Source organism: Topomyia yanbarensis, chromosome 2 (assembly GCF_030247195.1).
Source record: "Topomyia yanbarensis strain Yona2022 chromosome 2, ASM3024719v1, whole genome shotgun sequence".
Taxonomy (NCBI): Eukaryota; Metazoa; Arthropoda; class Insecta; order Diptera; family Culicidae; genus Topomyia; species Topomyia yanbarensis.
Window position 1 is genome coordinate 47,641,654 of NC_080671.1, and position 17,127 is coordinate 47,658,780.

Genomic DNA, 17,127 nt, shown 5'->3' on the forward strand with positions numbered 1-17,127 from the left:
CCCAAGGCAATCAAGGGATACTTCTATCCGAGAACATCCTTGATTGATCAGGAATTGAACCCGATATCTAGTAGTTATCAGAAGGAGTCATCAAGCCCCATACTCAACGAGCTAACTCCGTTATTACCACTATCGCAGCAATAACCGAACTTAACTCTATTGTCGAGCAAAGTCAACACAACGCCATCATCAAATCAGACCCTGATCACAACAAAAGTCTAAAAGCTTCGATTCAACCCGATGAGCTTTTAGTGCTGGTCACCATGTTCGATTTCAAGTTAGTCTCTATCTGCTTAGCGCGCGCGTGGCTCAGACTTTTGTAGACATCTCATTATTTTTTAATAGCTTTAATAAACAAGTAACAAAAATCCATCATCATCATAGCGAATATAATAACTTAGTGTGACTAAATGCAAATAATAGAAGAGAAAAAAAATACAATCTTCGTGGTATTACATAGTTATTCAAATAACTCCAAAATATAAAAATTCAAAAATCTGTCTACAAAGCAGATTTTACGTGTGAAATACATAGTGTTTTGAACTCCGCTAATGTTGCTGCACGTTTAATATGCCTAGGCATGGTAGTAATAAAAACAGTAAAAAATGCGAAGATGAAGGAAGTGAAAAGATGGTAATAAAGGGTAACAATGAAAAATAGGTAAAATATGAGTGTAAAAGTTGCAGAAATACGTAAAACTGTCAAAAGACTTCAAAAATAGATCAGTGAAATTTCAACAAAATTAAAAAAATGATTTAAAAATAAAAAGAAGGAAAAAATGCGAAACATGGTTCAAATTTCAAACGAGGTTTGTTCTTGTATTTTACGCTATGCTGGTTTCAAAAACATCACGATCTTATTAAAATTATGATTTTTCCGTTAATTGTTTTAGTTGCGCACATTTTGAAACATAGTACATAGTAGTTCGTAAATCGCAACTTACCTGGGTTCGATTTCCAAAAAGAGATTTCTCTAACCCGAAAAGAGGCGAACGACCCTAAGGTTAAAACCTCTATAATAAACAAAACATAATATTGTGATTGATTCATAGTAGATTTAAAGTGCAAAAAATATCGTTTCGTTTAGGAAGGATCAACATTCTCAACCCGGTCATATCTTGAAAGGATAAATTTATATTAAGACTTCCCGATGAATTTTGACCCAACGAACTTCGCAGCTTTTTTATGGATGCGTTTTTGAGTTTTGAATTCTCTGTTTTTTGCGAGCTCAAATGAACCTATCTCGCCATGCGCTCAAATTAAAGGTTGTAAAAAAATTTCAAGCAAATTATTTAAACAAGTTCAAAATTTTGGGATTTTCGCAAAAGATGAGATGATGACTGTCGAAATCATTCCGTTATATTATGCGCAAAGTATATAAAGAAAACAGTTGTGAACGGTAAATAATTGGCAACTATCAAAGTTATCGTAAAACTGACAATTTGAAAAGCGGTACTTAAATCCGGTACTAGAAAAATAGTTTTGATTTCGTGTTCAATGGGTATCCGTAGAAAAATCATAGGGATTAAGAAAAAAATACAATACAATAAATGAAAGCCCAATTTTTTCTGCTGGCAAGAAAATTAAAAAGATATGCATATCGACACAAATTTGAATTATTTAGCAAATAAGTGAATTTGGCCAATACGAATATTTCATTAGTTGAAAAAAAAATTTTCGGTATCATCTCGTATTTGGATTTAATGTTTCTTACAGATGATAACAATGAACGACAAACCATGGATTTTAATTTTCTTTGCATTTTGGGAGTTATTTTGGATTCGTTTAGTATATCAAGCTTTTTGAATAACCGATTTGACTGGTTGAGCTCGCAAATAGAGATTGGAGAAGTACCTCTGGTGGTACTTTGACCAGGCGAATTTTGCTGACCAGGGATAGACTTCAAGAGACACAGGGGTATGCGCTGAAATCAATCAGAATTTCGAATCAACGTGATCACTGGACAAAATTTTGGAACGCTTTCATTGCTTTTTATTATCTAAAAGGTTAAAAGCAAATGAGTATGCTCTGTTTTATGTCTTATGTAACCTGTAGCACCAGAAGGTCTAGGTAACAATATCATATTTTCTTCACATTCACTGTAGAGTGAAATGTTTTGGTAAAGCCCACCACTGTTCTGTACTGTTCATATTTGGATGTATTTTCTTTCATCGCATTTGGGAACAGTTTTGTTGATTTAGTTGGTTGTAGTACTTCGCCTCCTCGGATATCCACAAAAGCACCAACCACTCTTGCTGTGAAGGATAACTCGAGTGAGCTCCACAAGAAACAAACACGGGTCAGTAAATCAAAAAAACCTTAAATTATATCTAGTTTACTACCTATTCCATATAATACTACTGTAACTGCTATAGTTTCCATCAAAACTGGACTGTACAAACACTGAAGAAGCCGGCAAGACGTCGACAAGATACATATATGTTCAATTTAATAATGGATTTAATGGTGGAATTTAAAGGAAAACTTTTTTTTATTCAAATCGTTTATTTGATAAGGCACGTTGCGTTAGCTTAAAGGTGCCAATTTTGTTTTGTTTTACATTTTAAATTGCTTAAAACTAGGGGATTACATATTGATTTTTTAAAAATGATACTAATGCGATTTTATAGCTATATATCTACACAAGGGGATAATATTATTTTCGTAAGATTAGGGGGGTCATTTAGTTTTTGTGGCAATATGGTTTGACATTGTTATCAGTGAGATTATTGGAGCAAATAATGTTTAACTAAGGGGGACAATTCTTTTCGACTATCTTAAAAGTAGGAATAACTAGAGGGCATGATTGAATTTTGTAAAGATTCGTAATTATAGTTATTTTTGTGGGTAGTAGAGTTGGGCATTTTCAACGAGATTATATAATATAATAGTTAAAACTAGAAGAGACAAGAAGAGCTAAATGCTTCGTGATGATATTGTGTGGGGGTGGGGGGGGTGGGGGTGTTACTTCTGGGTATAAGAGTCAGGGGAGGGAGGGTAGACAAAGATTGCAGGGAGAGAAAATTATTTCAGTTTCAGGCATCGTGAGAGCAACGGATGGATTACAAACTCGGGTGGCCTTAATCAGGGGAACCATGTACTGGGACGCCGGGTGGTCCTCCTCAAAATGGCAGGAGTTTTGCCAGACGATTTCGTAGTACGGCTCAGATGTGGATCGGCTCAGATGTGGATTTCGAGTTAAGCGTGTTATGTTCGTGCCATAGGTCCCGTGTTTGTTGGCTCATTCGATACAGATGCTTTGATACAGGTGGAAGAGGGTTCTGAGAATGATAAGGAAAATAAGAAGGGGCAGTTAGACTTGTATATTGATGGTTTTCACAAAGGTGTATATAAGCGACATATAGAGGATATCGCGGCTTGCCAGCACATCTCGAACCGGGACGTTGGTTGGTCTTCCTCGGGCCCGGAGGGTATCCTTTAGCCGAGACCTGGCGGAACTGTAGTCGGTGCACGCCCAGACAATGTGCTCGATGTCGTAATAGCCGTCGCCACAAGCGCAGATACCACTATCCTCGAGCCCAATACGCCGGAGATGTGCATCCAGCGTGTAATGGTTTGCCATGAGTCGGGACATCAGACGAATGAAGTCACGACCCACATCCATCCCCTTGAACCAAGGTTTCGTCGATACCTTAGGGATTATCGAATGTAGCCACCTTCTCAGCTCCCCACTGCTCCACGATAGCTAGCGGGTAACCCGTCGTCCCGGAAGGTCTTATACGCGGCGGCCTTCTCCGCGTACACGTCTGAGCACTCTTTGTCCCACCACGGATTAGGAGAGCGTTTTTGTATGTTCGCGCCGGGTACTGGCTTAGTCTGATTCGCGCTGTCGAGAATCAAGCCAGCCAAAAAGCTGTACTCTTCCTCCGGAGGAAGTTCTTGGGTAGATTCGATGTTGTCGGATATCGCGGCAGCATAGCTCTTCCAATCGATATTTCGTGTGAGGTCATACGAAATATTGATTGATTTCAATGGCCTTGAACCGTTATTGATTGAGACTACAATCGGTAGATGGTCGCTGCCGTGGGGATCAGGAATTACCTTCCACGTGCAATTTAACCGCAACGATGTTGAGCAAAGGGACAAGTCTAAGGCGCTCGGGCGCGCTGGAGGAATCCGTGTCATTTCACCCGTGTTTAAAATTGTCAAATTGAAGTTATCGCAAAGATCCTGAATTAAGGAAGACCGGTTATCATCATAGAGGTAACCCCATGCTGTACCGTGAGAGTTAAAGTCTCCTAAAACTAGTCGCGGTGCTGGCAGGGATTCTAAGATGTCTTGTAGCCGTCGGTGCCCAACCGCGGTGTTGGGGGGAATATATATGGAAGCTATGCAAAGGCTTTTGCCTTTGGTTGTTACTTGACAAGCGACAACTTCAATACCTGTTATCGAGGGAAGGTTAATTCTGTAGAAGGAATAGCACTTTTTGATCCCCAAAAGCACTCCTCCATAGGGGGTGTCTCGATCCAGGCGAATAATATTAAAGTCGTGGAAGTTGAGATCTACGTCGGAAGTTAACCAAGTTTCACATAATGCAAATGCATCGCAACTCAAATTATTTATTAAATTTTTGAAGGAATCGATTTTCGGGATGATACTTCTGCAATTCCACTGTAGAACAGTGATTAAATCCGTGACCTCGTTCGATGAGTTAGCCATCGAAGGATACAATCGCTGAGAGGATGGGCCATTTAGCAGTCAACTGCTTCAAAAATGTTCTCACTGTAGGGAGAAAAGCTAACATAAGACTTTTAATAGGATCAGTAATATTGAAAGTTTTTATTATCCAGTCCACTATGTCCGAGAGTTTTATAATTCCAGTGCTGTGATTACTCTCGAACTGAAACAAAGGAACACTTGGGATTTTTGATGTTCCTGGAAGTGCTGGGAACTCCTTCTCTGAGCTTAATCCTCCGAGACCAGGAGCTAATTGCTTCGGTTTGGTTGCAACACTTCCAATAGATGTGACTTTCGGAGCCCCCTCAAGGGACACCTTCTGGCCTTTACAAGGAACTTTACGAGAGGAAATGTTCCTCCTCTTCCTATAAATTCTAGGCATCCTAGTAGATGTTCCCTCTTGTGGGTTACCAGCCTCGCCCTCGTCAGGAGGCAAGTGAGTATAGATGTTTGCTGAGGATGGTGGCGTAGCATTCTTTAACATTTCTGCGAAAGAATGTTTGGATCGTCCCGCAAGGGAACGTTTCAGTTTATCCCCGCGTAGTTTGTACGCGGGACATGCCGAGATATCATGCAGACTCTCCGCACAGTAAGGACACTTTTCGGCTTGCCTACTGCACGAATCATCTAGATGATTCTCCCCGCATTTTCCACAGCGGGCCTTGTTGCTACAATGGGTGGCTGTGTGACCCAGTTGTTTACACTTTGTGCAATTCATGACCCGCGGCACAAACAGACGCACAGGCAGACGAACCTTGTGCAAGAGGACGAAATTTGGCAAAGCGGTACCAGCGAAGGTCACCCGATAAGAGTTTGATTGGGGGTACGTTTTTGAACCATCCCCCGCAACTACTACTGAGTGCAAACGTTTGCACTCAAGTATTTTCACTGGCTGAAGTAAGCGGTCTCTGAAACGGCGAACCCCGTACTTCAGCATATCCTCGCACGTCAAACTCTCATCGGTTACGACGCCTTCGGATTGTACTTTTACAGCTGGAATATACACGTTATAATCCCGCGTAAAGTGCTCACAGCAAGCAATATCGTTTGCCTGCTTTGAGTTGGCTAGCAACACCCTTATCTTGTCCGAGCGGACCTTTGAAATTTCGGTCACAGCCGAGAACTGTTCCGTCAGGTCTCTAGAAATCTGAAGAAGATTCAGTGATTTAGTCTTGGGCCGAAAGAAGACCACAAATGGACCAGTTGAGAGTTCTGGATAGCATTTGGGCCGGGGGGGGGGGGGGGGGGAAGCCTTAGAAGTTGAACCCGATTCAACTTCCATTTGACCATCCGGAGAGGGAACCATAGAAAACGTCAACGCACGGGGTCAGCGCCCGCGCAGACGGAAGAAAGCAATAAATGTGTTACAAAAGACAAAAACCACTTAGCTTTAAACTGGTGTCCAACGACGAACCGATCCAGCTTATACAGCTGGCTATTGTTTAATCCTCACACACGCGAACAAAAGACTGAGGACCGGACCGAACTGGCAAAATAACCTTGAATGCGGATTAACACTATTCTTTATCGCCTCACACAGCACTACGGACTAGAAAAAAACAACCTCTGTCTCGATGGAGAGCTCGAAAACGAATGAAAGGAAAACTTCTTTTTATTTTTCAATTCAATAAATTAAAAACGCTTTTAATCCACCTAACAGTGTGATGAGACATTTCTTATAACTCTTATCACTCTCTTCGGATATTATATCGTTTGAGAACATTTAGAGCTTGATGCTTCGCGATGTTTTTGATAACACATATTACATGGGATAGTGGCAGGACTCAGAGAATCGCTCAAATCAGCATAGGACAACATCAGTGCTAGAAATCTCAAACTAAATCAATGGGACAGCGAAAAAATGGCCCATAAAATAGACATACAAACGAATTATTGCTAATGCTCTGTTAATAAAATATCTAAATTCAGTTGACACTCTTACGCCGACCAGATCGGTTGGTTATACACGCGCGCGATCCTTTATTCGTTTATTTCAGAGTGAAGGTTATATCACTCGATCATCGTTAAAATGGAGGTGAACAGTGTAAAACAGTTACCAGTTCCCATTGCGAACAGCTTCGCTGACCTAAAGAATGACATTCCAAGAGGACCACCTAGGATCAAATTGTATCCCAAGGATGCATCAGCCCCATTTATCGTTTACATACGACAGATGAAAACACCTTTGAATGCTCTCAACATCGCTGATTTTTTGCACAGTCGCTACACGTCTGTGACCGAAATAAAGAAACTAACACAACGAAAACTCGAAATCATTATGAACAACAGAAAAGAAGCAAATGATCTAATCAAAAGCTCCCAGTTACGATCGACCTTCAACATCTTCGCACCATGTGATCGAGTTCAAGTCGATGGTGTGGTATCTGATCCCTTCATTGGAACTGCCGACATCGTTGGAAGTATTGGGAAATTTAAACACAAACATATGCGTTCTGTATCGATTATCGATACCTGCAGACTGGCGCAATTCTCAGTTTCGGAGAATAGTTTTGTCCCGTCAACTAGTATTCGTGTTACCTTTCCTGGTACAGTACTGCCAGATTTTATTGAAATTCGCAAAGTACTATTTCCCGTTCGATTATACCATGCAAAACCAATGGTTTGCAGGAGGTGTAACAAACTAGGGCACACTGCGAATCATTGCTACAGTAACATCAATATCACCAAAGAGTCCAACATGTGCAAAAAGTGCAACACTGAACATACACTACCTGAAAAGTGCATTAAATTTAAACGAATGTGCCACAAGCTTCGCAAAACTAAATCGAAGATACAGAAAACTATCTATGCTGAAGCACAAAAAGCGGCAGCTGAAGAAGTTTCGAACATAGAAACTCCATCTGAAGCATCCACTTCATCAGCATTACGAAACAATCGTAAAAACTCCACTACTACGCCTAAATCCAAGATTAAATCAGCTAATACTGCATCGTCTATGTCACTACCACAGCCAGAAGCATCGTCATTTTTCACCATCTCCGAAGTTGTCAACGCACTATGCGAGTCTCTTCAAGTGGATCCCAAATTAAGGACTTTGATACACGCACTAATGCCACTAATAAATAGCTTATGGACACAAATTATCCAATTTGCTCCAATACTTGGAGCTGTAATATCTTCAAGTTGAAATATTTTTTTTTAGAGTAAGTTGATATTATATTATTATAATATTTCTTGTAAATCCGGCTCCGTTAAACTTACGTTATGAGCCATGTCAAATAAACGCATTGAAAAAAAAAAAAAAAAAAAAATATCTAAATTCCTCAATCAATGCATTGTGGTGGGAAAACTGAATTTTCCTAAAGGGGTTATAGGGTGATGAGCCTATTTTCACCATACTAAGCAAGGGGCCTCACTAATTCGGTAATTTCTTGCTTTACAATCAAGGGAATGCGTAAAAATTGACATCAACCGCTTTGCTTCGTTGTTAAGAACCAATATAATAACACAAATGCGTTGAAAACAGTAAAATTCTCGTGTTTGAGCACAATGAAAAGTCGAATCGAGTGCCCCTATTGTTCCGCTACCATTTGACTCAATGCGTTGAACAAAGATGGCAGACACTGCTCTAACCATCGGCTTCAAATGGGTAGGGTGATAATAGAAACATGGCGCAAATAGGCTCATCACCCTATATTGTACTGAGCCAAAAAAATCGAATTTTTTTAATCGATTTGAAGTTTATACTTTACTCAAATTTCCAACGCGACTGAGAACTAAGAAATCTGCGCTTTTTCTTGAAAAGGGCGATACTAGCAGTGATACCTTTCAAAGAAAATCAACAGTGAATATTTCTTGGTGACTTGGTTTTATTTCCTATTTAGGAGCTACTGTGTTTTTTACATCCTAGATTGCATGATTCAGTGATCGAAACCCAAAACTTCATAAAGTATTTGAAATTATTAAATTAAAATTTGTTTTTGCTATTAAAAATGACAAAATGATAGTATCGCCCCTTTGGCGATTTTTTACTTTTTCGGTCCCACCTATCAGCATTAAAGTATCGCCCTTACGTTTTTTTACAATAACTACCGTGCTGCACCACCGACTTCGTCCGTGTTTTTTCAACAGCGATCATTGTTACTATTTACAGCTAGTATCAGCTTGATAATCCTAAAAAATACGAAAATAACAGTTTCGCCTCTAAACTGCTAGCAAAAAAGTATCGCCCTGTTTGTTTGCATGGAGCGTGGAGGGCGAAACTTTAAATAAACAAACAAAAATACAATTTCGCCCGTTGTATTTTTTGCTGTAGTTTAAGAACGCCGCAATATCGTAGAATCTAAATTTTTAGGTAAATTTGTTGCGTTTCAAAGCCCTCATTCGCATGTATGAAAAAAGCCATATGTTTACATTTGTAAGTATCGCCCTTTTCACATAAAAACGTTGAAATGAAATCGCAGCTCCTGATATCACGCTATCTCTGAAGTGCATGCGTGCATAGTTCCAAATTTTACTTCGACATCGACTTTTTCTAAAGGTGACTTCCCAGTAGTATCCCTGATTTGAATTATTATCGCTAATCCTAATGCCAAAGAACAAATAAAAACCTCACGAAAACGAACCGTTTGGAAAAATCATCATCATTACTGGAACTTTCATTTTCACGAAACTTTTCGATAACCTTCCATCACTTGCGTTAATGCACTGGGTGCACAGTGCTCTGAAAATCTAGCGAAATCGTTTTAGGGCACCAGCGGGTCTAATTCAGAGCTATCTGCGCGGCGAGTTAAATTTGTAAAGAATACTAAAAATTTGTTTCTATTCCATAATTTTCAGCTCAGCAATTCGAGAGATCGTGCTCACCGCAAGCAATGAAAAATAGACTACGTTGTGAAGCGATGGTCACTATTTATTAAAAAATCACGGTTAAATAAAAAATAAAACTATTAAAAAATTTCAAATAGTTTATAATTTTCACAAACTTATTAGGAAAAATTGCTTTCGTAATATTGTGTAGGAAAAAAGCTGAAAATTTCAGTATTTTCTCTATCTGCAACATATAAACCCTTAAGTATACCGATTAATTGGTATACGAATTGGAATAGGTTCGCCAAATTTTGAAAGAAGTCTATAAAATAACCCCTTGAAAACTACCTTAAAATTGTTGTAGTTCGATGCAATAAAAATCCCCAAGAATGAAATGTACCTATTAATGTGAAACACAGTGAATAATACATACAATAAAGACCCATTTTTATCAGTCTCATGGTGTATTTTAGGCTGACAAAATGGGGACATTGACTAAATCGGGCAATTTTTTTTCGTTATAATAAACTGAAGCTGTTAAAGTATTCTTCCCGTCCCTTGATGTGGTCTGATAACTATTTCTGATTATGATGAACTTTTTTATTTTTGCATATTTCCATCTTCATGATAAGGAAACATGCTCAAGAAAGGATTTACTCGAATTCAGTCTTGTTCGTTTGCTAGAGCCCATCAAACATGTGCTCATATTTGGTTGATAAAATTGGGGTTTCAATGTATTATAATAGATATTCAGCATTCGAAGAAGTTTCTTGTGAACGAGTCTAGAACGACTTTGTTTCTACTTACTTGAAGTCAGCGGCGTAGCCAGAAATTCGGTTTGGTGGGGGTTTGGTGAAAATCGATCTTACTGTCCAAACGGCATAATTCCGAAACCATAAGTTGTGAAGAAAATTATGCAGAATTATTTTTCAGAAAATAGTAACAGAGTTCGTGTCTTTAGCGAATTTGTTGAGTCTTTATTGTAGTCATGAATGTTAACCTGAGAAAATTCACCATAAATACTTCTTGGACCGTCAGAATTATTTTATCAAATGATGCGCTGTTTAACGTTTGTAAAACTCATCGAAAATACTAAACCTCCGAAATTGGCGGTTTCAGAATGATGCTATCTTGACCTTAAATTACCGTTTTTGAGATTTGACCTATACATACAATTGGTCATACAACAAAAATCAAATGCTCATCAAAATCGATCAGAACCTGCTAGAGTCGAATGTAAATCGTAATTTTTCATAAATTTCTCTCTACATTCGGAAAGTGTTATCCTCGTTATTAATCATATTACGTTTTCGTCTCAACTCGACACATTCCCAAAATAAAAACCTATTTTAATCCACCTAGTGGTGCAATTGTTCTTGTCTCATTTGTCCAGACTACGATTCCATGGCTGGTTATGTTCAATACCATGGTGGAAATTAATATTACATGTTCAGTACGATTTTCACATACATACAACGGATCGACAGCCACGATCTTGAGATACTATGTGATACTGAAACATCGCTTGAAACCAGCGGCGGATCATGGAGAAAGATCCGGGAGGTCCGGGTCCTGCCGAAAATTTTCAACTTGTTAAGAAATTTTAAACTAGTTTTAAAATTTCTTAACAAGTTGAAAATTTTCCGGGCCGGCATGATTGACGATTTTTAGAGTGATTGCATAACCTTTCTATATGAGAAAGGCAAAAATGTACCAAAGTCCAAAAAAGTCAATTTTTGTCAAACATTTTTTTTTTTCGAGTTTACAACAAATCTCAATGTTTCATGCATTTTAAAGTCCTTTGGCATCAAAAATACAAATTTGATTTTGCAAATTTTTCATTTCAGTTTATATGGGAATTTGATGAGAAATCGAGGTCACATGTTTTTCCACATATACACATACACACTCATACATACACACACAGACATTTTCCGATCTCGACGAACAGAGTCGATTGGCATATGACACTTGGCCCTCCGGGTCGGGATTAGATTGACAATTTTAGAGTGTATGAGAAAGGCAAAAACATTGTTGAAAGTTATGCATTTTTTGATGAGCAGTTCTATGTTTCATAGACATTAAATCAATTTTAACTTCGCTTCCTATTCAATAAAGACCCTTATTACAGTGCATCTCTGCAAAAGCGAGCTCAATTTGAAAAGAAATCTGAGGATTATGATTGAACTCTGGAATTTTCTATTGGAATGTTTTCAGGCAGGAATTTGATATTGATGCTATTAGACAACTGTGAAATCTAGACCAAAAGATCAGTTACATATCAGGACCCCATTCCGACAATTTATCAAAAGTCCTCATGATGTTTAAAACAACAGGTTATCAATCTACGGATCAGATAATTGTTATTGTAATATTTAATTAAATCAGTCTGCATCAATAAATTTTCAACTTCAATCCAATATTTTTTTTGGGTAGGGTGGGTGTGGGGGGGTTGTATGGTGTTAAACCCCAAAACCTTCTCTTGGCTACGCCGTTGCTTGGAGTTATTTATTTCGCTTTTCATTTCCCGATATGTTTCAGATCGATCCGATGGTTATAAGTTAGAAAAATTGTAGAAAAAAAAGTCAGAAGGTTCGTACAAATGAACATTTTTGCACTGATAAGTTATCAAGTTCTTTCCAGACAACTTGGAAGTGTTCGGTGATTATTTCTAGCGGTTGTAGATAGAAAAATTAAATACAAAATTCGTTTTATCGAAATAATGTTTGGCTTATTTCAATGGATTATTACTATATTGAACAATTAATAGGCGACAAAGAGTAATCCACAAACAACAAGCCATAACTTTTCAGATAACTCTCCGAGCTCTCGATCGAAGCAGTTCGTTTTCTGGTGCTGTGCATAAAGTGAACAAGAATAAATTGTCAGTGAAGGTCAACCATTGTTCGAGGCAGTCTTTGTTCGCCGGTGCCCAGGCTGGTGAAGTGAATACCAGAATAGCCGGAATCGCCGCTATATAAGCTAAGTATTTTTTTTTCTTTCATTTCCCTTTCCCCGATCGGTCTCTACTTCTGCCCTTTCCCCTGAATATAAGTTTCATCTCTCGTTTACACCACGTGTTATCCTCGTGCCTAAATGGCCGAGGGCGAAGTAACATTGGATGGGAATAATATTCCCATGGATATACCGGATAAACCCGAAATTACTCCCTCCCCTGATTCCCCCAGTCCTCCCCGTATTAAAACATACCCAGCCAGTTCGACTGGACCCTGGGTGGTGTATTTCCGGCCCAACACGAAATCGCCCAATATTCTAGAAATCTCACGGGAGCTGACTGCCAACTACCCGTCCGTGGCTCAGATAACACGTGTTCGAGCTAATAAGATACGCGTTATAGTAAATGACCTCGACCAGGCAAACCAGATTGCTCGCAGCGAGCGTTTTACGAAGCAATTCAAAGTGTATGTGCCTTGTAGAGTTGTGGAGATCGATGGGGTCGTCGCCGAACCGGGTCTAAAGTGCGAAGACCTGTTGAAGTACGGGGTTGGCTGCTTTAAGGACCCTTCACTTCAAAAGGTGAAAATTCTGGAATGCAAGCAATTGTATTCCGCAAAAACTGAAGATGATAAGACAACTTATTCTCCGTCAGACTCGATTCGGGTGACTTTCTCCGGATCTGCTCTTCCCAACTATGTCCTCCTGGATAAGGTTCGCCTACCTGTTCGCCTATTTGTACCGCGGGTAATGAACTGCAGCAATTGCAAGCAACTGGGCCACACAGCCACTTATTGTGGCAATAAAAAACGGTGCGGCAAATGCGAGGGAGAGCATGAGGATGACGCTTGCGGTGGAGAAACTGAGAAGTGTATTTACTGCGGGGGCCCTCCGCATGCTCTTAAGTCATGCCCGGCGTACAAGCAGCGCGGGGATAAAATTAAGCGCTCCCTTAAGGATCGCTCGAGGCACTCTTATGCAGAAATGCTAAAGAATGCTTCGCCATCTGTCCCTTCCGAAAATTCCTTTGCTCTTTTGGCTGGCGTTGAGCAAGAATCTGACGACCCACAAGAGGGAACATCATTGGTTAACCCAGGGGAATCCAGGAAGAGGAGAAATCTAGCCTCCCTACATTGCCTCGTAAGGGTGCCAAGGTGTCGTCCACTCAGAGTGCGCCAACCGCAATCAATAAATCCAACGGAAGTGATGCACAAAAGCCGAAGCAATTTGCTCCAGGACTTGGAAATATTAATTCTAACAAGGAGTACCCACCACTTCCAGGGACACCAAAAACCCCAAGTGTCCCCTTTTTTCAAACAGATACTCAGTCCAGTAGCGGACTAATGAAATTTTCTGACATAGTGGACTTAATTTTCACAGCTTTCAATGTTACTGATCCTCTTAAAAACCTTCTGATACGTTTTCTCCCTATAGTGCAAACATTTTTGAAGCAGTTGACTACTAAATGGCCCCTCCTTGCAGCGATCGTATCCTTCGATGGCTAAGTCATCGAACGAGGTCACCGATTCGATCACTGTTCTACAGTGGAACAGCAGAAGTATCCTCCCGAAAATCGATTCCTTTAAATTTTTACTAAATAGTTTAAAATGTGATGCTTTCGCATTATGTGAAACTTGGTTAACTTCCGATATAAATCTCAACTTCCACGACTTTAATATAATTCGTCTGGATCGAGAAAACCCCTATGGAGGAGTACTTTTGGGGATCAAAAAGTGCTATTCTTTCAACCGAATTAACCTCCCTTCGACACCAGGCATTGAAATTGTCGCTTGTCAAGTTTTAATCAAAGGTAAAGACCTTTGCATTGCTTCCATCTACATTCCTCCTAGAGCCTCGGTAGGGCACCGAACGCTTTGTAATATCACGGAATCCTTACCGGCACCGCGGCTAGTTCTGGGAGACTTTAACTCGCACGGTACGGTATGGGGCTGTCTTCATGATGATAATAGATCAACATTAATCCAAGATCTTTGCGATAATTTCAACATGACCATCTTAAACACGGGAGAAATGACGCGGATTCCTACACCACCAGCACGCGCAAGCGCGTTGGATTTATCTCTATGCTCGACTTCGCTACAGTTAGATTGCATGTGGAAGGTGATCCCTGATCCCCACGGTAGCGACCATTTGCCTATCGTGATTTCAATTGCTAACGGTTCAAGACCATCGGAAACAATCAATGTATCGTATGACCTCACACGGAACATTGATTGGAAGAGTTACGCGACCGCGATATCCGTTAAAATCGAATCCACTCAAGAACTTCCTCCGGAGGAAGAGTACAGGTTTTTGGCTGGCTTGATTCTCGACAGTGCGAATCAAGCTCAGACTAAACCAGTACCCAGCGCGAATACCCATGGACGGTCTCCCACCCTGTGGTGGGATAAAGAGTGCTCAGAGCTGTACGCGGAAAAGTCCACTGCATATAAGGCCTTCCGGGAAGACGGGTTACCCGGTAGCTATCAACAGTACGCGTCGTTAGAAAAGCGAATGAAGAGTCTAATGAAAGCCAAAAAACGTAGTTATTGGCGCCGGTTCGTCGACGGGTTAACGAGAGAAACAGCGATGAGCACTCTTTGGGGTACGGCTCGACGTATGCGTAACCGTAATAGTACCAACGAGAACGTGGAATATTCAAACCGTTGGATATTTGCTTTCGCCAAGAAGATCTGTCCGGACTCTGTCCCGGTACAGAAAACGTACCGCGCCGCGTCTCCTCACGATACCGCGAACGAAACACCGTTTTCGATGGTGGAGTTCTCACTTGCTCTCTTATCATGCAACAATAACGCCCCAGGGTTAGACAGAATCAAATTCAACTTGCTGAAGAATCTACCTGACACTGCAAAAAGGCGCTTGTTGAATTTATTTAACAAGTTTCTTGAGGGTAACATTGTCCCTCATGACTGGAGGCAAGTGAAGGTCATCGCCATCCAAAAACCAGGAAAACCAGCCTCCGACCACAACTCATATCGGCCGATTGCAATGCTGTCCTGTATTCGGAAGTTGTTCGAGAAAATGATCTTGTTTCGCCTCGACAATTGGGTTGAAGCAAATGGCTTACTGTCAGATACACAATTCGGCTTCCGCAAAGGCAAAGGGACGAACGATTGCCTTGCGTTGCTTTCTACAGAAATCCAAATGGCCTATGCTAACAAAGAGCAGATGGCATCAGTCTTCTTGGATATTAAGGGGGCTTTTGACTCAGTTTCTATCAACATTCTGTCAGAGAAGCTGCACCAGCATGGTCTTTCGCCAATTTTAAATAACTTTTTGCTAAACCTGTTGTCTGAAAAGCACATGCACTTTTCGCATGGCGATTTAACAACATCGCGATTTAGCTACATGGGTCTTCCCCAGGGCTCATGTCTAAGTCCCCTGCTCTACAATTTCTACGTGAATGACATTGACGATTGTCTTGCCAATTCATGCACGCTAAGGCAACTTGCAGACGACGGGGTGGTCTCTGTTACAGGGCCCAAAGCTGCCGACTTGCAAGGACCATTACAAAATACCTTGGACAATTTGTCTGCTTGGGCTCTTCAGCTGGGTATTGAGTTCTCCACGGAGAAAACTGAGTTGGTTGTTTTTTCTAGGAAGCGTGAGCCGGCGCAACTCCAGCTTCTATTAATGGGTGCAACGATCAACCAGGTTTTCACATTTAAATATCTCGGGGTCTGGTTCGACTCTAAAGGTACCTGGGGATGTCACATTAGGTATCTGAAACAGAAATGCCAACAAAGGATCAATTTTCTCCGAACAATAACTGGAACATGGTGGGGTGCTCATCCAGGAGACCTGATCAGGTTATACCAAACAACGATATTGTCGGTGATGGAGTACGGGTGTTTCTGTTTCCGCTCCGCTGCGAACATACACTTCATCAAACTGGAGAGAATCCAGTATCGTTGCTTGCGCATTGCCTTGGGTTGCATGCACTCGACCCATACGATGAGTCTCGAAGTGCTGGCGGGCGTTCTTCCGCTAAAAAATCGATTTTGGGAACTCTCATATCGATTGCTCATCCGATGCGACATTCTGAACCCGTTGGTGATTGAAAACTTCGAGAGGCTCGTCGAGCTTAATTCTCAAACCCGATTTATGGCCTTGTACTTCGACTACATGGCACAGAGCATTAATCCTTCTTCATATACTCCCAGCCGTGTTCGTTTCCTAGATACTTCTGATTCTACTGTATTCTTCGACACATCCATGAAGGAAGAGATTCGTGGAATCCCGGACCATATACGCCCACAAGTGATCCCCAATATATTTTATAATAAATTCCGAGAAGTCGACTGCGACAAAATGTTCTACACTGACGGATCAAATCTCGATGGGTCCACTGGCTTCGGTATCTTCAACAATACTATCACCGCTTCATTCAAGCTCAATGATCCCGCTTCAGTTTACGTCGCAGAGTTAGCTGCAATTCAGTACACCCTTGGGATCATCGACACTCTGCCCACAGATCACTACTTCATCATTTCGGACAGCCTCAGCTCCATCGAGGCTCTTCGTGCGATGAAGCCCAAAAAGCAATTCCCATATTTCCTGGGGAAGATACGGGAGTCCTTGTGTACGTTATCTGAAAAATCTTATCAAATTACCTTTGTTTGGGTCCCCTCTCATTGCTCTATACCGGGCAATGAAAAGGCCGACTCATTAGCAAAGGTGGGCG

General features: G+C 40.7%; 1 protein-coding gene across 6 annotated transcripts in view; it reads left to right on the plus strand.

Annotated features, from left to right (window-relative positions):
* The window catches only part of LOC131684436 (LIM domain transcription factor LMO4), a 1,051,444-nt gene that overhangs the window by 536,175 nt on the left and 498,142 nt on the right, over nt 1-17,127 (plus strand). The gene's annotated exons all lie outside the window — the stretch shown is intronic.